This window comes from Schistocerca nitens, chromosome 2 (assembly GCF_023898315.1).
Source record: "Schistocerca nitens isolate TAMUIC-IGC-003100 chromosome 2, iqSchNite1.1, whole genome shotgun sequence".
In the NCBI taxonomy this organism is placed as follows: Eukaryota; Metazoa; Arthropoda; class Insecta; order Orthoptera; family Acrididae; genus Schistocerca; species Schistocerca nitens.
In genome coordinates this window covers 1,132,352,068-1,132,378,101 of record NC_064615.1, presented here as the reverse complement: position 1 = coordinate 1,132,378,101, position 26,034 = coordinate 1,132,352,068, and positions in this window count along the sequence as shown.

The following is a 26,034-nucleotide window of genomic DNA, read 5'->3' as shown; positions in this document are numbered from 1 at the left end:
CGATTTAGAAGGACAATGCAGGGAATTTAGAGTATTTCATATGGACGCAAATTGTGTGTTAATTCGTCAATGTGAGGGAGCGAGGGAAGCAGTAAGGGAGGAATAATGCATCGGAAAAGAGATACTCGGAACCCCAAAGAAAATCCTATTGTTTCCGTAGAAACGTATCTTGATTTAGAAGGACAATGCAGGGAATCCAGAGTATTTCATATGGACGCAAATTGTGTGTTAATTCGTCAATGTGAGGGAGCGAGGGATGAGGTAAAGGAGGAATAATGCATCGGAAAAGAGATACTCGACTCCCAAAAGAAAATCCAATTGTTCCCGTAGAAACGTATCTTGATTTAGAAGGACAATGCAGGGAATCCAGAGTATTTCATATGGACGCAAATTGTGTGTTAATTCGTCAATGTGAGGGAGCGAGGGATGAGGTAAAGGAGGAATAATGCATCGGAAAAGAGATACTCGACTCCCAAAAGAAAATCCTATCGTTTCCGTAGAAACGTATCTCGTTTTAGAAAGATAATGCAGGGAACCCAGAGTATTTCATATGGACGCAATTTGTGTGTTCATTCGGCAATGTGAGGGAGCGAGGGATGCAGTAAAGGAGGAATAATGCATCGGAAAAGAGATACTCGGAACCCCAAAGAAAATCCTATCGTTTCCGTAGAAACGAATCCTGATTTAGAAGGACAATGCAGGGAATCCAGAGTATTTCAGATGGACGCAAATTGTGTGTTAATTCGTCAATGTGAGGGAACGAGGGATGCAGTAAAGGAGGAATAATGCATCGGAAAAGAGATACTCGGAACCCCAAAGAAAATCCTATCGTTTCCGTAGAAACGTATCTCGATTTAGAAGGACAATGCAGGGAATCCAGAGTATTTCACATGGACGCAAATTGTGTGTTAATTCGTCAATGTGAGGGAGCGAGGGATGCAGTAAAGGAGGAATAATGCATCGGAAAAGAGATACTCGGAACCCCAAAGAAAATCCTATCGTTTCCTTAGAAACGTATCTCGATATAGAAGGACAATGCAGGGAATCCGGAGTATATCATATGGACGCAAATTGTGTGTTAATTCGTCAATGTGAGGGAGCGAGGGATGCAGTAAAGGTGGAATAGATGCAGTAAAGGAGGAATAATGCATCGGAAAAGAGATACTCGACTCCCAAAAGAAAATCCTATCGTTTCCGTAGAAACGTATCTCGTTTTAGAAAGATAATGCAGGGAACCCAGAGTATTTCATATGGACGCAAATTGTGTGTTAATTCGTCAATGTGAGGGAGCGAGGGATGAGGTAAAGGAGGAATAATGCATCGGAAAAGAGATACTCGACTCCCAAAAGAAAATCCTATTGTTCCCGTAGAAACGTATCTTGATTTAGAAGGACAATGCAGTGAATCCAGAGTATTTCATATGGACGCAAATTGTGTGTTAATTCGTCAATGTGAGGGAGCGAGGGATGAGGTAAAGGAGGAATAATGCATCGGAAAAGAGATACTCGACTCCCAAAAGAAAATCCTATCGTTTCCGTAGAAACGTATCTCGTTTTAGAAAGATAATGCAGGGAACCCAGAGTATTTCATATGGACGCAAATTGTGTGTTAATTCGGCAATGTGAGGGAGCGAGGGACGCAGTAAAGGAGGAATAATGCATCGGAAAAGAGATACTCGGAACCCCAATGAAAATCCTATAGTTTCCGTAGAAACGTATCTCGATTTAGAAGGACAATGCAGGGAATCCAGAGTATTTCATATGGACGCAAATTGTGTGTTAATTCATCAATGTGAGGGAGCGAGGGATGCAGTAAAGGAGGAATAATGCATCGGAAAAGAGATACGCGGAACCCCAAAGAAAATCCTATCGTTTCCGTAGAAACGTATCTCGATTTAGAAGGACAATGGAGGGAATTTAGAGTATTTCATATGGACGCAAATTGTGTGTTAATTCGTCAATGTGAGGGAGCGAGGAATGCAGTAAAGAGGAATAATGCATCGGAAAAGAGATACTCGGAACCCCAAAGAAAATCCTATCGTTTCCGTAGAAACGTGTCTTGATTTAGAAGGACAATGCAGGGAATCCAGAGTATTTAATATGGACGCAAATTGTGCGTTAATTCGTCAATGTGAGGGAGCGAGGGATGCAGTAAAGGAGGAATAATGCATCGGAAAAGAGATACTCGGAACCCCAAAGAAAATCCTATCGTTTCCGCAGAAACTTATCTCGATTTAGAAGGACAATGCAGGGAATCCCGAGTATTTCATATGGACGCAAATTGTGTGTTAATTCGTCAATGTGAGGGAGCGAGGGATGCAGTAAAGGAGGAATAATGCATCGGATAAGAGATACTCGGAAACCCAAAGAAAATCCTATAGTTTCCGTAGAAACGTATCTCGATTTAGAAGGACAATGCAGGGAATTTAGAGTATTTCATATGGACGCAAATTGTGTGTTAATTCGTCAATGTGAGGGAGCGAGGGAAGCAGTAAGGGAGGAATAATGCATCGGAAAAGAGATACTCGGAACCCCAAAGAAAATCCTATTGTTTCCGTAGAAACGTATCTTGATTTAGAAGGACAATGCAGGGAATCCAGAGTATTTCATATGGACGCAAATTGTGTGTTAATTCGTCAATGTGAGGGAGCGAGGGATGAGGTTAAGGAGGAATAATGCATCGGAAAAGAGATACTCGACTCCCAAAAGAAAATCCTATTGTTCCCGTAGAAACGTATCTTGATTTAGAAGGACAATGCAGGGAATCCAGAGTATTTCATATGGACGCAAATTGTGTGTTAATTCGTCAATGTGAGGGAGCGAGGGATGAGGTAAAGGAGGAATAATGCATCGGAAAAGAGATACTCGACTCCCAAAAGAAAATCCTATCGTTTCCGTAGAAACGTATCTCGTTTTAGAAAGATAATGCAGGGAACCCAGAGTATTTCATATGGACGCAATTTGTGTGTTCATTCGGCAATGTGAGGGAGCGAGGGATGCAGTAAAGGAGGAATAATGCATCGGAAAAGAGATACTCGGAACCCCAAAGAAAATCCTATCGTTTCCGTAGAAACGAATCCTGATTTAGAAGGACAATGCAGGGAATCCAGAGTATTTCAGATGGACGCAAATTGTGTGTTAATTCGTCAATGTGAGGGAACGAGGGATGCAGTAAAGGAGGAATAATGCATCGGAAAAGAGATACTCGGAACCCCAAAGAAAATCCTATCGTTTCCGTAGAAACGTATCTCGATTTAGAAGGACAATGCAGGGAATCAAGAGTAATTCATATGGACGCAAATTGTGTGTTAATTCGTCAATGTGAGTTAGCGAGGGATGCAGTATAGGAGGAATAATGCATCGGAAAAGAGATACTCGGAACCCCAAAGGAAATCCTGTCGTTTCCGTAGAAACGTATCTCGATTTAGAAGGACAATGCAGGGAATCCAGAGTATTTCATATGGACGCAAATTGTGTGTTAATTCGTCAATGTGAGGGAGCGAGGGATGCAGTAAAGGAGGAATAATGCATCGGAAAAGAGATACTCGGAACCCCAAAGAAAATCCTATCGTTTCCGTAGAAACGTATCTCGATTTAGAAGGACAATGCAGGGAATCCAGAGTATTTCATATGGACGCAAATTGTGTGTTAATTCGTCAATGTGAGGGAGCGAGGGATGCAGTAAAGGATGAATATTGCATCGGAAAAGAGATACTCGGAACCCCAAAGAAAATCCTATCGTTTCCTTAGAAACGTATCTCGATATAGAAGGACAATGCAGGGAATCCGGAGTATATCATATGGACGCAAATTGTGTGTTAATTCGTCAATGTGAGGGAGCGAGGGATGCAGTAAAGGTGGAATAGATGCAGTAAAGGAGGAATAATGCATCGGAAAAGAGATACTCGACTCCCAAAAGAAAATCCTATCGTTTCCGTAGAAACGTATCTCGTTTTAGAAAGATAATGCAGGGAACCCAGAGTATTTCATATGGACGCAAATTGTGTGTTAATTCGGCAATGTGAGGGAGCGAGGGACGCAGTAAAGGAGGAATAATGCATCGGAAAAGAGATACTCGGAACCCCAAAGAAAATCCTATCGTTTCGGTAGAAACGTATCTCGATTTAGAAGGACAATGCAGGGAATCCAGAGTATTTCATATGGACGCAAATTGTGTGTTAATTCATCAATGTGAGGGAGCGAGGGATGCAGTAAAGGAGGAATAATGCATCGGAAAAGAGATACGCGGAACCCCAAAGAAAATCCTATCGTTTCCGTAGAAACGTATCTCGATTTAGAAGGACAATGCAGGGAATTTAGAGTATTTCATATGGACGCAAATTGTGTGTTAATTCGTCAATGTGAGGGAGCGAGGAATGCAGTAAAGAGGAATAATGCATCGGAAAAGAGATACTCGGAACCCCAAAGAAAATCCTATCGTTTCCGTAGAAACGTGTCTTGATTTAGAAGGACAATGCAGGGAATCCAGAGTATTTAATATGGACGCAAATTGTGCGCTAATTCGTCAATGTGAGGGAGCGAGGGATGCAGTAAAGGAGGAATAATGCATCGGAAAAGAGATACTCAGAACCCCAAAGAAAATCCTATCGTTTCCGTAGAAACGTATCTCGATTTAGAAGGACAATGCAGGGAATCCCGAGTATTTCATATGGACGCAAATTGTGTGTTAATTCGTCAATGTGAGGGAGCGAGGGATGCAGTAAAGGAGGAATAATGCATCGGAAAAGAGATACTCGGAACCCCAAAGAAAATCCTATAGTTTCCGTAGAAACGTATCTCGATTTAGAAGGTCAATGCAGGGAATCCAGAGTATTTCATATGGACGCAAATTGTGTGTTAATTCATCAATGTGAGGGAGCGAGGGATGCAGTAAAGGAGGAATAATGCATCGGAAAAGAGATACGTGGAACCCCAAAGAAAATCCTATCGTTTCCGTAGAAACGTATCTCGATTTAGAAGGACAATGCAGGGAATTTAGAGTATTTCATATGGACGCAAATTGTGTGTTAATTCGTCAATGTGAGGGAGCGAGGGAAGCAGTAAAGAAGGAATAATGCATCGGTAAAGAGATACTCGGAACCCCAAAGAAAATCCTATTGTTTCCGTAGAAACGTATCTTGATTTAGAAGGACAATGCAGGGAATCCAGAGGATTTCATATGGACGCAAATTGTGTGTTAATTTGTCAATGTGAGGGAGCGAGGGATGAGGTAAAGGAGGAATAATGCATCGGAAAAGAGATACTCGACTCCCAAAAGAAAATCCTATCGTTTCCGTAGAAACGTATCTCGTTTTAGAAAGATAATGCAGGGAACCCAGAGTATTTCATATGGACGCAATTTGTGTGTTAATTCGGCAATGTGAGGGAGCGAGGGATGCAGTAAAGGAGGAATAATGCATCGGAAAAGAGATACTCGGAACCCCAAAGAAAATCCTATCGTTTCCGTAGAAACGAAACCCGATTTAGAAGGACAATGCAGGGAATCCAGAGTATTTCAGATGGACGCAAATTGTGTGTTAATTCGTCAATGTGAGGGAACGAGGGATGCAGTAAAGGAGGAATAATGCATCGGAAAAGAGATACTCGGAACCCCAAAGAAAATCCTATCGTTTCCGTAGAAACGTATCTCGATTTAGAAGGACAATGCAGGGAATCAAGAGTAATTCATATGGACGCAAATTGTGTGTTAATTCGTCAATGTGAGTTAGCGAGGGATGCAGTATAGGAGGAATAATGCATCGGAAAAGAGATAGTCGGAACCCCAAAGGAAATCCTGTCGTTTCCGTAGAAACGTATCTCGATTTAGAAGGACAATGCAGGGAATCCAGAGTATTTCATATGGACGCAAATTGTGTGTTAATTCGTCAATGTGAGGGGGCGAGGGATGCAGTAAAGGAGGAATAATGCATCGGAAAAGAGATACTCGGAACCCCAAAGAAAATCCTATCGTTTCCGTAGAAACGTATCTCGATTTAGAAGGACAATGCAGGGAATCCAGAGTATTTCATATGGACGCAAATTGTGTGTTAATTCGTCAATGTGAGGGAGCGAGGGATGCAGTAAAGGATGAATATTGCATCGGAAAAGAGATACTCGGAACCCCAAAGAAAATCCTATCGTTTCCTTAGAAACGTATCTCGATATAGAAGGACAATGCAGGGAATCCGGAGTATATCATATGGACGCAAATTGTGTGTTAATTCGTCAATGTGAGGGAGCGAGGGATGCAGTAAAGGAGGAATAGATGCAGTCAAGGAGGAATAATGCATCGGAAAAGAGATACTCGACTCCCAAAAGAAAATCCTATCGTTTCCGTAGAAACGTATCTCGTTTTAGAAAGATAATGCAGGGAACCCAGAGTATTTCATATGGACGCAAATTGTGTGTTAATTCGGCAATGTGAGGGAGCGAGGGACGCAGTAAAGGAGGAATAATGCATCGGAAAAGAGATACTCGGAACCCCAAAGAAAATCCTATAGTTTCCGTAGAAACGTATCTCGATTTAGAAGGACAATGCAGGGAATCCAGAGTATTTCATATGGACGCAAATTGTGTGTTAATTCATCAATGTGAGGGAGCGAGGGATGCAGTAAAGGAGGAATAATGCATCGGAAAAGAGATACGCGGAACCCCAAAGAAAATCCTATCGTTTCCGTAGAAACGTATCTCGATTTAGAAGGACAATGCAGGGAATTTAGAGTATTTCATATGGACGCAAATTGTGTGTTAATTCGTCAATGTGAGGGAGCGAGGGATGCAGTAAAGTGGAATAATGCTTCGGAAAAGAGATACTCGGAACCCCAAAGAAAATCCTATCGTTTCCGTAGAAACGTGTCTTGATTTAGAAGGACAATGCAGGGAATCCATAGTATTTCATATGGACGCAAATTGTGCGTTAATTCGTCAATGTGAGGGAGCGAGTGATGCAGTAAAAGAGGATTAATGCATCGGAAAAGAGATATTCGGAACCCCAAAGAAAATCCTATCGTTTCCGTAGAAACGTATCTCGATTTAGAAGGACAATGCAGGGAATCCCGAGTATTTCATATGGACGCAAATTGTGTGTTAATTCGTCAATGTGAGGGAGCGAGGGATGCAGTAAAGGAGGAATAATGCATCGGAAAAGAGATACGCGGAACCCCAAAGAAAATCCTATCGTTTCCGTAGAAACGTATCTCGATTTAGAAGGACAATGCATGGAATTTAGAGTATTTCATATGGACGCAAATTGTGTGTTAATTCGTCAATGTGAGGGAGCGAGGGAAGCAGTAAAGGAGGAATAATGCAACGGAAAAGAGATACTCGGAACCCCAAAGAAAATCCTATTGTTTCCGTAGAAACGTATCTTGATTTAGAAGGACAATGCAGGGAATCCAGAGTATTTCATATGGACGCAAATTGTGTGTTAATTCGTCAATGTGAGGGAGCGAGGGATGAGGTAAAGGAGGAATAATGCATCGGAAAAGAGATACTCGACTCCCAAAAGAAAATCCTATCGTTTCCGTAGAAACGTATCTCGTTTTAGAAAGATAATGCAGGGAACCCAGAGTATTTCATATGGACGCAATTTGTGTGTTAATTCGGCAATGTGAGGGAGCGAGGGATGCAGTAAAGGAGGAATAATGCATCGGAAAAGAGATACTCGGAACCCCAAAGAAAATCCTATCGTTTCCGTAGAAACGAATCCCGATTTAGAAGGACAATGCAGGGAATCCAGAGTATTTCAGATGGACGCAAATTGTGTGTTAATTCGTCAATGTGAGGGAACGAGGGATGCAGTAAAGGAGGAATAATGCATCGGAAAAGAAATACTCGGAACCCCAAAGAAAATCCTATCGTTTCCGTAGAAACGTATCTCGATTTAGAAGGACAATGCAGGGAATCAAGAGTAATTCATATGGACGCAAATTGTGTGTTAATTCGTCAATGTGAGTTAGCGAGGGATGCAGTATAGGAGGAATAATGCATCGGAAAAGAGATACTCGGAACCCCAAAGGAAATCCTGTCGTTTCTGTAGAAACGTATCTCGATTTAGAAGGACAATGCAGGGAATCCAGAATATTCCATATGAACGCAAATTGTGTGTTAATTCGTCAATGTGAGGGAGCGAGGGATGCAGTAAAGGAGGAATAATGCATCGGAAAAGAGATACTCGGAACCCCAAAGAGAATCCTATCGTTTCCGTAGAAACGTATCTCGATTTAGAAGGACAATACAGGGAATCCAGAGTATTTCATATGAACGCAAATTGTGTGTTAATTCGTCAATGTGAGGGAGCGAGGGATGCAGTAAAGGATGAATATTGCATCGGAAAAGAGATACTCGGAACCCCAAAGAAAATCCTATCGTTTCCTTAGAAACATATCTCGATATAGAAGGACAATGCAGGGAATCCGGAGTATATCATATGGACGCAAATTGTGTGTTAATTCGTCAATGTGAGAGGGCGAGGGATGCAGTAAAGGAGGAATAGATGCAGTAAAGGAGGAATAATGCATCGGAAAAGAGATACTCGACTCCCAAAAGAAAATCCTATCGTTTCCGTAGAAACGTATCTCGTTTTAGAAAGATAATGCAGGGAACCCAGAGTATTTCATATGGACGCAAATTGTGTGTTAATTCGGCAATGTGAGGGAGCGGGGGACGCAGTAAAGGAGGAATAATGCATCGGAAAAGAGATACTCGGAACCCCAAAGAAAATCCTATAGTTTCCGTAGAAACGTATCTCGATTTAGAAGGACAATGCAGGGAATCCAGAGTATTTCATATGGACGCAAATTGTGTGTTAATTCATCAATGTGAGGGAGCGAGGGATGCAGTAAAGGAGGAATAATGCATCGGAAAAGTGATACGCGGAACCCCAAAGAAAATCCTATCGTTTCCGTAGAAACGTATCTCGATTTAGAAGGACAATGCAGGGAATTTAGAGTATTTCATATGGACGCAAATTGTGTGTTAATTCGTCAATGTGAGGGAGCGAGGGATGCAGTAAAGAGGAATAATGCATCGGAAAAGAGATACTCGGAACCCCAAAGATAATCCTATCGTTTCCGTAGAAACGTGTCTTGATTTAGAAGGACAATGCAGGGAATCCAGAGTATTTCATATGGACGCAAATTGTGCGTTAATTCGTCAATGTGAGGGAGCGAGGGATGCAGTAAAAGAGGAATAATGCATCGGAAAAGAGATATTCGGAACCCCAAAGAAAATCCTATCGTTTCCGTAGAAACGTATCTCGATTTAGAAGGACAATGCAGGGAATCCCGAGTATTTCATATGGACGCAAATTGTGTGTTAATTCGTCAATGTGAGGGAGCGAGGGATGCAGTAAAGGAGGAATAATGCATCGCAAAAGAGATACGCGGAACCCCAAAGAAAATCCTATCGTTTCCGTAGAAACGTATCTCGATTTAGAAGGACAATGCAGGGAATTTAGTGTATTTCATATGGACGCAAATTGTGTGTTAATTCGTCAATGTGAGGGAGCGAGGGAAGCAGTAAAGGAGGAATAATGCATCGGAAAAGAGATACTCGGAACCCCAAAGAAAATCCTATTGTTTCCGTAGAAACGTATCTTGATTTAGAAGGACAATGCAGGGAATCCAGAGTATTTCATATGGACGCAAATTGTGTGTTAATTCGTCAATGTGAGGGAGCGAGGGATGAGGTAAAGGAGGAATAATGCATCGGAAAAGAGATACTCGACTCCCAAAAGAAAATCCTATCGTTTCCGTAGAAACGTATCTCGATTTACAAGGACAATGCAGGGAATCCCGAGTATTTCATATGGACGCAAATTGTGTGTTAATTCGTCAATGTGAGGGAGTGAGGGATGCAGTAAAGGAGGAATAATGCATCGGAAAAGAGATACTCGGAACCCCAAAGAAAATCCTATAGTTTCCGTAGAAACGTATCTCGATTTAGAAGGACAATGCAGGGAATCCAGAGTATTTCATATGGACGCAAATTGTGTGTTAATTCATCAATGTGAGGGAGCGAGGGATGCAGTAAAGGAGGAATAATTCATCGGAAAAGAGATACGCGGAACCCCAAAGAAAATCCTGTCGTTTCCGTAGAAACATATCTCGATTTAGAAGGACAATGCAGGGAATTTAGAGTATTTCATATGGACGCAAATTGTGTGTTAATTCGTCAATGTGAGGGAGCGAGGGAAGCAGTAAAGGAGGAATAATGCATCGGACAAGAGATACTCGGAACCCCAAAGAAAATCCTATTGTTTCCGTAGAAACGTATCTTGATTTAGAAGGACAATGCAGGGAATCCAGAGTATTTCATTTGGACGCAAATTGTGTGTTAATTCGTCAATGTGAGGGAGCGAGGGATGAGGTAAAGGAGGAATAGTGCATCGGAAAAGAGATACTCGACTCCCAAAAGAAAATCCTATCGTTTCCGTAGAAACGTATCTCGATTTAGAAGGACAATGCAGGGAATCCCGAGTATTTCATATGGACGCAAATTGTGTGTTAATTCGTCAATGTGAGGGAGCGAGGGATGCAGTAAAGGAGGAATAATGCATCGGAAAAGAGATACGCTGAACCCCAAAGAAAATCCTATCGTTTCCGTAGAAACGTATCTCGATGTAGAAGGACAATGCAGGGAATTTAGAGTATTTCATATGGACGCAAATTGTGTGTTAATTCGTCAATGTGAGGGAGCGAGGGAAGCAGTAAAGGAGGAATAATGCATCGGAAAAGAGATACTCGGAACCCCAAAGAAAATCCTATAGTTTCCGTAGAAACGTATCTTGATTTAGAAGGACAATGCAGGGAATCCCGAGTATTTCATATGGCCGCAAATTGTGTGTTAATTCGTCAATGTGAGGGAGCGAGGGATGCAGTAAAGGAGGAATAATGCATCGGAAAAGAGATACTCGGAACCCCAAAGAAAATCCTATAGTTTCCGTAGAAACGTATCTCGATTTAGAAGGACAATGCAGGGAATCCAGAGTATTTCATATGGACGCAAATTGTGTGTTAATTCATCAATGTGAGGGAGCGAGGGATGCAGTAAAGGAGGAATACTGCATCGGAAAAGAGATACGCGGAACCCCAAAGAAAATCCTGTCGTTTCCGTAGAAACGTATCTCGATTTAGAAGGACAATGCAGGGAATTTAGAGTATTTCATATGGACGCAAATTGTGTGTTAATTCGTCAATGTGAGGGAGCGAGGGAAGCAGTAAAGGAGGAATAATGCATCGGAAAAGAGATACTCGGAACCCCAAAGAAAATCCTATTGTTTCCGTAGAAACGTATCTTGATTTAGAAGGACAATGCAGGGAATCCAGAGTATTTCATTTGGACGCAAATTGTGTGTTAATTCGTCAATGTGAGGGAGCGAGGGATGAGGTAAAGGAGGAATAGTGCATCGGAAAAGAGATACTCGACTCCCAAAAGAAAATCCTATCGTTTCCGTAGAAACGTATCTCGATTTAGAAGGACAATGCAGGGAATCCCGAGTATTTCATATGGACGCAAATTGTGTGTTAATTCGTCAATGTGAGGGAGCGAGGGATGCAGTAAAGGAGGAATAATGCATCGGAAAAGAGATACGCTGAACCCCAAAGAAAATCCTATCGTTTCCGTAGAAACGTATCTCGATTTAGAAGGACAATGCAGGGAATTTAGAGTATTTCATATGGACGCAAATTGTGTGTTAATTCGTCAATGTGAGGGAGCGAGGGAAGCAGTAAAGGAGGAATAATGCATCGGAAAAGAGATACTCGGAACCCCAAAGAAAATCCTATTGTTTCCGTAGAAACGTATCTTGATTTAGAAGGACAATGCAGGGAATCCAGAGTATTTCATATGGACGCAAATTGTGTGTTAATTCGTCAATGTGAGGGAGCGAGGGATGAGGTAAAGGAGGAATAATGCATCGGAAAAGAGATACTCGACTCCCAAAAGAAAATCCTATCGTTTCCGTAGAAACGTATCTCGTTTTAGAAAGATAATGCAGGGAACCCAGAGTATGTCATATGGACGCAATTTGTGTGTTAATTCGGCAATGTGAGGGAGCGAGGGATGCAGTAAAGGAGGAATAATGCATCGGAAAAGAGATACTCGGAACCCCAAAGAAAATACTATCGTTTCCGTAGAAACGAATCCCGATTTAGAAGGACAATGCAGGGAATCCAGAGTATTTCAGATGGACGCAAATTGTGTGTTAATTCGTCAATGTGAGGGAACGAGGGATGCAGCAAAGGAGGAATAATGCATCGGAAAAGAGATACTCGGAACCCCAAAGAAAATCCTATCGTTTCCGTAGAAACGTATCTCGATTTAGAAGGACAATGCAGGGAATCAAGAGTAATTCATATGGACGCAAATTGTGTGTTAATTCGTCAATGTGAGTTAGCGAGGGATGCAGTATAGGAGGAATAATGCATCGGAAAAGAGATACTCGGAACCCCAAAGGAAATCCTGTCGTTTCCGTAGAAACGTATACCGATTTAGAAGGACAATGCAGGGAATCCAGAATATTTCATATGGACGCAAATTGTGTGTTAATTCGTCAATGTGAGGGAGCGAGGGATGCAGTAAAGGATGAATATTGCATCGGAAAAGAGATACTCGGAACCCCAAAGAAAATCCTATCGTTTCCTTAGAAACGTATCTCGATATAGAAGGACAATGCAGGGAATCCGGAGTATATCATATGGACGCAAATTGTGTGTTAATTCGTCAATGTGAGGGAACGAGGGATGCAGTAAAGGAGGAATAGATGCAGTAAAGGAGGAATAATGCATCGGAAAAGAGATACTCGACTCCCAAAAGAAAATCCTATCGTTTCCGTAGAAACGTATCTCGTTTTAGAAAGATAATGCAGGGAACCCAGAGTATTTCATATGGACGCAAATTGTGTGTTAATTCGGCAATGTGAGGGAGCGAGGGACGCAGTAAAGGAGGAATAATGCATCGGAAAAGAGATACTCGGAACCCCAAAGAAAATCCTATAGTTTCCGTAGAAACGTATCTCGATTTAGAAGGACAATGCAGGGAATCCAGAGTATTTCATATGGACGCAAATTGTGTGTTAATTCATCAATGTGAGGGAGCGAGGGATGCAGTAAAGGAGGAATAATGCATCGGAAAAGAGATACTCGGAACCCCAAAGAAAATCCTATCGTTTCCGTAGAAACGTGTCTTGATTTAGAAGGACAATGCAGGGAATCCAGAGTATTTCATATGGACGCAAATTGTGCGTTAATTCGTCAATGTGAGGAGCGAGGGATGCAGTAAAAGAGGAATAATGCATCGGAAAAGAGATATTCGGAACCCCAAAGAAAATCCTATCGTTTCCGTAGAAACGTATCTCGATTTAGAAGGACAATGCAGGGAATCCCGAGTATTTCATATGGACGCAAATTGTGTGTTAATTCGTCAATGTGAGGGAGCGAGGGATGCAGTAAAGGAGGAATAATGCTTCGGAAAAGAGATACGCGGAACCCCAAAGAAAATCCTATCGTTTCCGTAGAAACGTATACCGATTTAGAAGGACAATGTAGGGAATTTAGAGTATTTCATATGGACGAAAATTGTGTGTTAATTCGTCAATGTGAGGGAGCGAGGGAAGCAGTAAAGGAGGAATAATGCATCGGAAAAGAGATACTCGGAACCCCAAAGAAAATCCTATTGTTTCCGTAGAAACGTATCTTGATTTAGAAGGACAATGCAGGGAATCCAGAGTATTTCATATGGACGCAAATTGTGTGTTAATTCGTCAATGTGAGGGAGCGAGGGATGAGGTAAAGGAGGAATAATGCATCGGAAAAGAGATACTCGACTCCCAAAAGAAAATCCTATCGTTTCCGTAGAAACGTATCTCGATTTAGAAGGACAATGCAGGGAATCCCGAGTATTTCATATGGACGCAAATTGTGTGTTAATTCGTCAATGTGAGGGAGCGAGGGATGCAGTAAAGGAGGAATAATGCATCGGAAAAGAGATACTCGGAACCCCAAAGAAAATCCTATAGTTTCCGTAGAAACGTATCTCGATTTAGAAGGACAATGCAGGGAATCCAGAGTATTTCATATGGACGCAAATTGTGTGTTAATTCATCAATGTGAGGGAGCGAGGGATGCAGTAAAGGAGGAATAATGCATCGGAAAAGAGATACGCGGAACCCCAAAGAAAATCCTGTCGTTTCCGTAGAAACGTATCTCGATTTAGAAGGACAATGCAGGGAATTTAGAGTATTTCATATGGACGCAAATTGTGTGTTAATTCGTCAATGTGAGGGAGCGAGGGAAGCAGTAAAGGAGGAATAATGCATCGGAAAAGAGATACTCGGAACCCCAAAGAAAATCCTATTGTTTCCGTAGAAACGTATCTTGATTTAGAAGGACAATGCAGGGAATCCAGAGTATTTCATTTGGACGCAAATTGTGTGTTAATTCGTCAATGTGAGGGAGCGAGGGATGAGGTAAAGGAGGAATAGTGCATCGGAAAAGAGATACTCGACTCCCAAAAGAAAATCCTATCGTTTCCGTAGAAACGTATCTCGTTTTAGAAAGATAATGCAGGGAACCGAGAGTATTTCATATGGACGCAAATTGTGTGTTAATTCGGCAATGTGAGGGAGCGAGGGATGCAGTAAAGGAGGAATAATGCATCGGAAAAGAGATACTCGGAACCCCAAAGAAAATCCTATCGTTTCCGTAGAAACGAATCCCGATTTAGAAGGACAATGCAGGGAATCCAGAGTATTTCAGATGGACGCAAATTGTGTGTTAATTCGTCAATGTGAGGGAACGAGGGATGCAGTAAAGGAGAAATAATGCATCGGAAAAGAGATACTCGGAACCCCAAAGGAAATCTTGTCGTTTCCGTAGAAACGTATCTCGATTTGGAAGGACAATGCAGGGAATCCAGAGTATTTCATATGGACGCAAATTGTGTGTTAATTCGTCAATGTGAGGGAGCGAGGGATGCAGTAAAGGAGGATTAATGCATCGGAAAAGAGATAGTCGGAACCCCAAAGAAAATCCTACCGTTTCCGTAGAAACGTATCTCGATTTAGAAGGACAATGCAGGGAATCCAGAGTATTTCACATGGACGCAAATTGTGTGTTAATTCGTCAATGTGAGGGAGCGAGGGATGCAGTAAAGGATGAATATTGCATCGGAAAAGAGATACTCGGAACCCCAAAGAAAATCCTATCGTTTCCGTAGAAACGTGTCTTGATTTAGAAGGACAATGCAGGGAATCCAGAGTATTTCATTAGGACGCAAATTGTGTGTTAATTCGTCAATGTGAGGGAGCGAGGGATGAGGTAAAGGATGAATAATGCATCGGAAAAGAGATACTCGACTCCCAAAAGAAAATCCTATCGTTTCCGTAGAAACGTATCTCGTTTTAGAAAGATAATTCAGGGAACCCAGAGTATTTCATATGGACGCAATTTGTGTGTTAATTCGTCAATGTGAGGGAACGAGGGATGCAGTAAAGGAGGAATAATGCATCGGAAAAGAGATACTCGGAACCCCAAAGAAAATCCTATCGTTTCCGTAGAAACGTATCTCGATTTAGAAGGACAATGCAGGGAATCAAGAATAATTCATATGGACGCAAATTGTGTGTTAATTCGTCAATGTGAGTTAGCGAGGGATGCAGTATAGGAGGAATAATGCATCGGAAAAGAGATACTCGGAACCCCAAAGGAAATCCTGTCGTTTCCGTAGAAACGTATCTCGATTTAGAAGGACAATGCAGGGAATCCAGAGTATTTCATATGGACGCAAATTGTGTGTTAATTCGTCAATGTGAGGGAGCGAGGGATGCAGTAAAGGAGGAATAATGCATCGGAAAAGAGATACTCGGAACCCCAAAGAAAATCCTATCGTTTCCGTAGAAACGTATCTCGATTTAGAAGGACAATGCAGGGAATCCAGAGTATTTCATATGGACGCAAATTGTGTGTTAATTCGTCAATGTGAGGGAGCGAGGGATGCAGTAAAGGATGAATATTGCATCGGAAAAGAGATACTCGGAACCCCAAAGAAAATCCTATCGTTTTCTTAGAAACGTATCTCGATATAGAAGGACAATGGAGGGAATCCGGAGTATATCATATGGACGCAAATTGTGTGTTAATTCGTCAATGTGAGGGAGCGAGGGATGCAGTAAAGGAGGAATAATGCATCGGAAAAGAGATACGCGGAACCCCAAAGAAAATCCTATCGTTTCCGTAGAAACGTGTCTTGATTTAGAAGGACAATGCAGGGAATCCAGAGTATTTAATATGGACGCAAATTGTGTGTTAATTCGGCAATGTGAGGGAGCGAGGGACGCAGTAAAGGAGGAATAATGCATCGGAAAAGAGATACTCGGAACCCCAAAGAAAATCCTATAGTTTCCGTAGAAACGTATCTCGATTTAGAAGGACAATGCAGGGAATCCAGAGTATTTCATATGGACGCAAATTGTGTGTTAATTCATCAATGTGAGGGAGCGAGGGATGCAGTAAAGGAGGAATAATGCATCGGAAAAGAGATACGCGGAACCCCAAAGAAAATCCTATCGTTTCCGTAGAAACGTATCTCGATTTAGAAGGACAATGCAGGGAATTTAGAGTATTTCATATGGACGCAAATTGTGTGTTAATTCGTCAATGTGAGGGAGCGAGGGATGCAGTAAAGAGGAATAATGCATCGGAAAAGAGATACTCGGAACCCCAAAGAAAATCCTATCGTTTCCGTAGAAACGTGTCTTGATTTAGAAGGACAATGCAGGGAATCCAGAGTATTTAATATGGACGCAAATTGTGTGTTAATTCGTCAATGTGAGGGAGCGAGGGATGCAGTAAAGGAGGAATAATGCATCGGAAAAGAGATACTCGGAAACCCAAAGAAAATCCTATCGTTTCCGTAGAAACGTATCTCGATTTACAAGGACAATGCAGGGAATCCAGAGTATTTCAAATGGACGCAAATTGTGTGTTAATTCGTCAATGTCAGGGAGCGAGGGATGCAGTAAAGGAGGAATAATGCATCGGAAAAGAGATACTCGACTCCCAAAAGAAAATCCTATCGTTTCCGTAGAAACGTATCTCGTTTTAGAAAGATAATGCAGGGAACCCAGAGTATTTCATATGGACGCAAATTGTGTGTTAATTCGGCAATGTGAGGGAGCGAGGGATGCAGTAAAGGAGGAATAATGCATCGGAAATGAGATACTCGGAACCCCAAAGAAAATCCTATCGTTTCCGAAGAAACGTATCTCGATTTAGAAGGACAATGCAAGGAAACCAGAGTATTTCATATGGACGCAAATTGTGTGTTAATTCGTCAATGTGAGGGAGCGAGGGATGCAGTAAAGGAGGAATAATGCATCGGAAAAGAGATACTCGGAACCCCAAAGAAAATCCTATCGTTTCCGTAGAAACGTATCTTGATTTAGAAGGACAATGCAGGGAATCCAGAGTATTTCATATGGACGCAAATTGTGCGTTAATTCGTCAATGTGAGGAGGCGAGGGATGCAGTAAAGGAGGAATAATGCATCGGAAAAGAGATACTCGGAACCCCAAAGAAAATCCTATCGTTTCCGTAGAAACGTATCTCGATTTAGAAGGACAATGCAGGGAATCCAGAGTATTTCATATGGACGCAAATTGTGTGTTAATTCATCAATGTGAGGGAGCGAGGGATGCAGTAAAGGAGGAATAATGCATCGGAAAAGAGATACGCGGAACCCCAAAGAAAATCCTATCGTTTCCGTAGAAACGTATCTCGATTTAGAAGGACAATGCAGGGAATCAAGAATAATTCAAATGGACGCAAATTGTGTGTTAATTCGTCAATGTGAGTTAGCGAGGGATGCAGTATAGGAGGAATAATGCATCGGAAAAGAGATACTCGGAACCCCAAAGGAAATCCTGTCGTTTCCGTAGAAACGTATCTCGATTTAGAAGGACAATGCAGGGAATCCAGAGTATTTCATATGGACGCAAATTGTGTGTTAATTCGTCAATGTGAGGGAGCGAGGGATGCAGTAAAGGAGGAATAATGCATCGGAAAAGAGATACTCGGAACCCCAAAGAAAATCCTATCGTTTCCGTAGAAACGTATCTCGATTTAGAAGGACAATGCAGGGAATCCAGAGTATTTCATATGGACGCAAATTGTGTGTTAATTCGTCAATGTGAGGGAGCGAGGGATGCAGTAAAGGATGAATATTGCATCGGAAAAGAGATACTCGGAACCCCAAAGAAAATCCTATCGTTTTCTTAGAAACGTATCTCGATATAGAAGGACAATGGAGGGAATCCGGAGTATATCATATGGACGCAAATTGTGTGTTAATTCGTCAATGTGAGGGAGCGAGGGATGCAGTAAAGGAGGAATAATGCATCGGAAAAGAGATACGCGGAACCCCAAAGAAAATCCTATCGTTTCCGTAGAAACGTGTCTTGATTTAGAAGGACAATGCAGGGAATCCAGAGTATTTAATATGGACGCAAATTGTGTGTTAATTCGGCAATGTGGGGGAGCGAGGGACGCAGTAAAGGAGGAATAATGCATCGGAAAAGAGATACTCGGAACCCCAAAGAAAATCCTATAGTTTCCGTAGAAACGTATCTCGATTTAGAAGGACAATGCAGGGAATCCAGAGTATTTCATATGGACGCAAATTGTGTGTTAATTCATCAATGTGAGGGAGCGAGGGATGCAGTAAAGGAGGAATAATGCATCGGAAAAGAGATACGCGGAACCCCAAAGAAAATCCTATCGTTTCCGTAGAAACGTATCTCGATTTAGAAGGACAATGCAGGGAATTTAGAGTATTTCATATGGACGCAAATTGTGTGTTAATTCGTCAATGTGAGGGAGCGAGGGATGCAGTAAAGAGGAATAATGCATCGGAAAAGATATACTCGGAACCCCAAAGAAAATCCTATCGTTTCCGTAGAAACGTGTCTTGATTTAGAAGGACAATGCAGGGAATCCAGAGTATTTAATATGGACGCAAATTGTGTGTTAATTCGTCAATGTGAGGGAGCGAGGGATGCAGTAAAGGAGGAATAATGCATCGGAAAAGAGATACTCGGAAACCCAAAGAAAATCCTATCGTTTCCGTAGAAACGTATCTCGATTTACAAGGACAATGCAGGGAATCCAGAGTATTTCAAATGGACGCAAATTGTGTGTTAATTCGTCAATGTCAGGAGCGAGGGATGCAGTAAAGGAGGAATAATGCATCGGAAAAGAGATACTCGACTCCCAAAAGAAAATCCTATCGTTTCCGTAGAAACGTATCTCGTTTTAGAAAGATAATGCAGGGAACCCAGAGTATTTCATATGGACGCAAATTGTGTGTTAATTCGGCAATGTGAGGGAGCGAGGGATGCAGTAAAGGAGGAATAATGCATCGGAAAAGAGATACTCGGAACCCCAAAGAAAATCCTATCGTTTCCGAAGAAACGTATCTCGATTTAGAAGGACAATGCAAGGAAACCAGAGTATTTCATATGGACGCAAATTGTGTGTTAATTCGTCAATGTGAGGGAGCGAGGGATGCAGTAAAGGAGGAATAATGCATCGGAAAAGAGATACTCGGAACCCCAAAGAAAATCCTATCGTTTCCGTAGAAACGTATCTTGATTTAGAAGGACAATGCAGGGAATCCAGAGTATTTCATATGGACGCAAATTGTGCGTTAATTCGTCAATGTGAGGAGGCGAGGGATGCAGTAAAGGAGGAATAATGCATCGGAAAAGAGATACTCGGAACCCCAAAGAAAATCCTATCGTTTCCGTAGAAACGTATCTCGATTTAGAAGGACAATGCAGGGAATCCAGAGTATTTCATATGGACGCAAATTGTGTGTTAATTCATCAATGTGAGGGAGCGAGGGATGCAGTAAAGGAGGAATAATGCATCGGAAAAGAGATACGCGGAACCCCAAAGAAAATCCTATCGTTTCCGTAGAAACGTATCTCGATTTAGAAGGACAATGCAGGGAATTTAGAGTATTTCATATGGACGCAAATTGTGTGTTAATTCGTCAATGTGAGGGAGCGAGGGATGCAGTAAAGGAGGAATAATGCATCGGAAAAGAGATACTCGGAACCCCAAAGAAAATCCTATCGTTTCCGTAGAAACGTATCTTGATTTAGAAGGACAATGCAGGGAATCCAGAGTATTTCATATGGACGCAAATTGTGTGTTAATTCGTCAATGTGAGGGAGCGAGGGATGCAGTAAAGGAGGAATAATGCATCGGAAAAGAGATACTCGGAACCCCAAAGAAAATCCTATCGTTTCCGTAGAAACGTATCTCGATTTAGAAGGACAATGCAGGGAATCAAGAGTAATTCATATGGACGCAAATTGTGTGTTAATTCGTCAATGTGAGTTAGCGAGGGATGCAGTATAGGAGGAATAATGCATCGGAAAAGAGATACTCGGAACCCCAAAGGAAATCATGTCGTTTCCGTAGAAACGTATCTCGATTTAGAAGGACAATGCAGGGAATCCGGAGTATATCATATGGACGCAAATTGTGTGTTAATTCGTCAATGTGAGGGAGCGAGGGATGCAGTAAAGGAGGAATAGATGCAGTAAAGGAGGAATAATGCATCGGAAAAGAGATACTCGACTCCCAAAAGAAAATCCTATCGTTTCCGTAGAAACGTATCTCGTTTTAGAAAGATAATGCAGGGAACCCAGAGTATTTCATATGGGCGCAAATTGTGTGTTAATTCGGCAATGTGAGGGAGCGAGGGACGCAGTAAAGGAGGAATAATGCATCGGAAAAGAGATACTCGGAACCCCAAAGGAAATCCTATAGTTTCCGTAGAAACGTATCTCGATTTAGAAGGACAATGCAGGGAATCCAGAGTATTTCATATGGACGCAAATTGTGTGTTAATTCGTCAATGTGAGGTAGCGAGGGATGCAGTAAAGAGGAATAATGCATCGGAAAAGAGATACTCGGAACCCCAAAGAAAATCCTATCGTTTCCGTAGCAACGTGTCTTGATTTAGAAGGACAATGCAGGGAATCCAGAGTATTTAATATGGACGCAAATTGTGTGTTAATTCGTCAATGTGAGGGAGCGAGGGATGCAGTAAAGGAGGAATAATGCATCGGAAAAGAGATACTCGGATCCCCAAAGAAAATCCTATCGTTTCCGTAAAAACGTATCTCGATTTAGAAGGACAATGCAGGGAATCCAGAGTATTTCATATGGACGCAAATTGTGTGTTAATTCGTCAATGTGAGGGAGCGAGGGATGCAGTAAAGGATGAATATTGCATCGGAAAAGAGATACTCGGAACCCCAAAGAAAATCCTATCGTTTCCGTAGAAACGTATCTCGATTTAGAAGGACAATGCAGGGAATCCAGAGTATTTCATATGGACGCAAATTGTGTGTTAATTCGTCAATGTGAGGGAGCGAGAGATGCAGTAAAGGATGAATATTGCATCGGAAAAGAGATACTCGGAACCCCAAAGAAAATCCTATCGTTTCCTTAGAAACGTATCTCGATATAGAAGGACAATGCAGGGAATCCGGAGTATATCATATGGACGCAAATTGTGTGTTAATTCGTCAATGTGAGGGAGCGAGGGATGCAGTAAAGGAGGAATAGATGCAGTAAAGGAGGAATAATGCATCGGAAAAGAGATACTCGACTCCCAAAAGAAAATCCTATCCTTTCCGTAGAAACGTATCTCGATTTAGAAGGACAATGCAGGGAATCCAGAGTATTTCATATGGACGCAAATTGTGTGTTAATTCATCAATGTGAGGGAGCGAGGGATGCAGTAAAGGAGGAATAATGCATCGGAAAAAAGAGATGCGCGGAACCCCAAAGAAAATCCTATCGTTTCCGTAGAAACGTATCTCGATTTAAAAGGACAATGCAGGGAATTTAGAGTATTTCATATGGACGCAAATTGTGTGTTAATTCGTCAATGTGAGGGAGCGAGGGATGCAGTAAAGAGGAATAATGCATCGGAAAAGAGATACTCGGAACCCCAAAGAAAATCCTGTCGTTTCCGTAGAAACGTGTCTTGATTTAGAAGGACAATGCAGGGAATCCAGAGTATTTAATATGGACGCAAATTGTGTGTTAATTCGTCAATGTGAGGGAGCGAGGGATGCAGTAAAGGAGGAATAATTCATCGGAAAAGAGATACTCGGAACCCCAAAGAAAATCCTATCGTTTCCGTATAAACGTATCTCGATTTACAAGGACAATGCAGGGAATCCAGAGTATTTCAAATGGACGCAAATTGTGTGTTAATTCGTCAATGTCAGGGAGCGAGGGATGCAGTAAAGGAGGAATAATGCATCGGAAAAGAGATACTCGACTCCCAAAAGAAAATCCTATCGTTTCCGTAGAAACGTATCTCGTTTTAGAAAGATAATGCAGGGAATCCAGAGTATTTCATATGGACGCAAATTGTGTGTTAATTCGGCAATGTGAAGGAGCTAGGGATGCAGTAAAGGAGGAATAATGCATCGGAAAAGAGATACTCGGAACCCAAAGAAAATCCTATCGTTTCTGAAGAAACGTATCTCGATTTAGAAGGACAATGCAAGGAATCCAGAGTATTTCATTTGGACGCAAATTGTGTGTTAATTCGTCAATGTGAGGGAGCGAGGGATGCAGTAAAGGAGGAATAATGCATCGGAAAAGAGATACTCGGAACCCCAAAGAAAATCCTATCGTTTCCGTAGAAACGTATCTTGATTTAGAAGGACAATGCAGGGAATCCAGAGTATTTCATATGGACGCAAATTGTGCGTTAATTCGTCAATGTGAGGAGGCGAGGGATGCAGTAAAGGAGGAATAATGCATCGGAAAAGAGATACTCGGAACCCCAAAGAAAATCCTATCGTTTCCGTAGAAACGTATCTCGATTTAGAAGGACAATGCAGGGAATCCAGAGTATTTCATATGGACGCAAATTGTGTGTTAATTCATCAATGTGAGGGAGCGAGGGATGCAGTAAAGGGGGAATAATGCATCGGAAAAGAGATACGCGGAACCCCAAAGAAAATCCTATCGTTTCCGTAGAAACGTATCTCGGATTAGAAGGACAATGCAGGGAATCCAGAGTATTTCATATGGACGCAAATTGTGTGTTAATTCGTCAATGTGAGGGAGCGAGGGATGCAGTAAAGGAGGAATAATGCATCGGAAAAGAGATACTCGGAACCACAAAGAAAATCCTATCGATTCCGTAGAAACGTATCTTGATTTAGAAGGACAATGCAGGGAATCCAGAGTATTTCATATGGACGCAAATTGTGTGTTAATTCGTCAATGTGAGGGAGCGAGGGATGCAGTAAAGGAGGAATAATGCATCGGAAAAGAGATACTCGGAACCCCAAAGAAAATCCTATCGTTTCCGTAGAAACGTATCTCGATTTAGAAGGACAATGCAGGGAATCAAGAGTAATTCATATGGACGCAAATTGTGTGTTAATTCGTCAATGTGAGTTAGCGAGGGATGCAGTATAGGAGGAATAATGCATCGGAAAAGAGATACTCGGAACCCCAAAGGAAATAATGTCGTTTCCGTAGAAACGTATCTCGTATTAGAAGGACAATGCAGGGAATCCAGAGTATTTCATATGGACGCAAATTGTGTGTTAATTCGTCATTGTGAGGGAGCGAGGGATGCAGTAAAGGAGGAATAATGCATCGGAAAAGAGATACTCGTAACCCCAAAGAAAATCCTATCGTTTCCGTAGAAACGTATCTCGATTTAGAAGGACAATGCAGGGAATCAAGAGTAATTCATATGGACGCAAATTGTGTGTTAATTCGTCAATGTGAGTTAGCGAGGGATGCAGTATAGGAGGAATAATGCATCGGAAAAGAGATACTCGGAACCCCAAAGGAAATCATGTCGTTTCCGTAGAAACGTATCTCGATTTAGAAGGACAATGCAGGGAATCCGGAGTATATCATATGGACGCAAATTGTGTGATAATTCGTCAATGTGAGGGAGCGGGGGATGCAGTAAAGGAGGAATAGATGCAGTAAAGGAGGAATAATTCATCGGAAAAGAGATACTCGACTCCCAAATGAAAATCCTATCGTTTCCGTAGAAACGTATCTCGTTTTAGAAAGATAATGCAGGGAACCCAGAGTATTTCATATGGGCGCAAATTGTGTGTTAATTCGGCAATGTGAGGGAGCGAGGGACGCAGTAAAGGAGGAATAATGCATCGGAAAAGAGATACTCGGAACCCCAAAGGAAATCCTATAGTTTCCGTAGAAACGTATCTCGATTTAGAAGGACAATGCAGGGAATCCAGAGTATTTCATATGGACGCAAATTGTGTGTTAATTCGTCAATGTGAGGGAGCGAGGGATGCAGTAAAGGATGAATATTGCATCGGAAAAGAGATACTCGGAACCCCAAAGAAAATCCTATCGTTTCCGTAGAAACGTATCTCGATTTAGAAGGACAATGCAGGGAATCCAGAGTATTTTATATGGACGCAAATTGTGTGTTAATTCGTCAATGTGAGGGAGCGGGGCATGCAGTAAAGGATGAATATTGCATCGGAAAAGAGATACTCGGAACCCCAAAGAAAATCCTATCGTTTCCTTAGAAACGTATCTCGATATAGAAGGACAATGCAGGGAATCCGGAGTATATCATATGGACGCAAATTGTGTGTTAATTCGTCAATGTGAGGGAGCGAGGGATGCAGTAAAGGAGGAATAGATGCAGTAAAGGAGGAATAATGCATCGGAAAAGAGATACTCGACTCCCAAAAGAAAATCCTATCCTTTCCGTAGAAACGTATCTCGATTTAGAAGGACAATGCAGGGAATCCAGAGTATTTCATATGGACGCAAATTGTGTGTTAATTCATCAATGTGAGGGAGCGAGGGATGCAGTAAAGGAGGAATAATGCATCGGAAAAAAGAGATGCGCGGAACCCCAAAGAAAATCCTATCGTTTCCGTAGAAACGTATCTCGATTTAAAAGGACAATGCAGGGAATTTAGAGTATTTCATATGGACGCAAATTGTGTGTTAATTCGTCAATGTGAGGGAGCGAGGGATGCAGTAAAGAGGAATAATGCATCGGAAAAGAGATACTCGGAACCCCAAAGAAAATCCTATCGTTTCCGTAGAAACGTGTCTTGATTTAGAAGGACAATGCAGGGAATCCAGAGTATTTAATATGGACGCAAATTGTGTGTTAATTCGTCAATGTGAGGGAGCGAGGGATGCAGTAAAGGAGGAATAATTCATCGGAAAAGAGATACTCGGAACCCCAAAGAAAATCCTATCGTTTCCGTATAAACGTATCTCGATTTACAAGGACAATGCAGGGAATCCAGAGTATTTCAAATGGACGCAAATTGTGTGTTAATTCGTCAATGTCAGGGAGCGAGGGATGCAGTAAAGGAGGAATAATGCATCGGAAAAGAGATACTCGACTCCCAAAAGAAAATCCTATCGTTTCCGTAGAAACGTATCTCGTTTTAGAAAGATAATGCAGGGAACCCAGAGTATTTCATATGGACGCAAATTGTGTGTTAATTCGGCAATGTGAGGGAGCTAGGGATGCAGTAAAGGAGGAATAATGCATCGGAAAAGAGATACTCGGAACCCCAAAGAAAATCCTATCGTTTCTGAAGAAACGTATCTCGATTTAGAAGGACAATGCAAGGAATCCAGAGTATTTCATATGGACGCAAATTGTGTGTTAATTCGTCAATGTGAGGGAGCGAGGGATGCAGTAAAGGAGGAATAATGCATCGGAAAAGAGATACTCGGAACCCCAAAGAAAATCCTATCGTTTCCGTAGAAACGTATCTTGATTTAGAAGGACAATGCAGGGAATCCAGAGTATTTCATATGGACGCAAATTGTGCGTTAATTCGTCAATGTGAGGAGGCGAGGGATGCAGTAAAGGAGGAATAATGCATCGGAAAAGAGATACTCGGAACCCCAAAGAAAATCCTATCGTTTCCGTAGAAACGTATCTCGATTTAGAAGGACAATGCAGG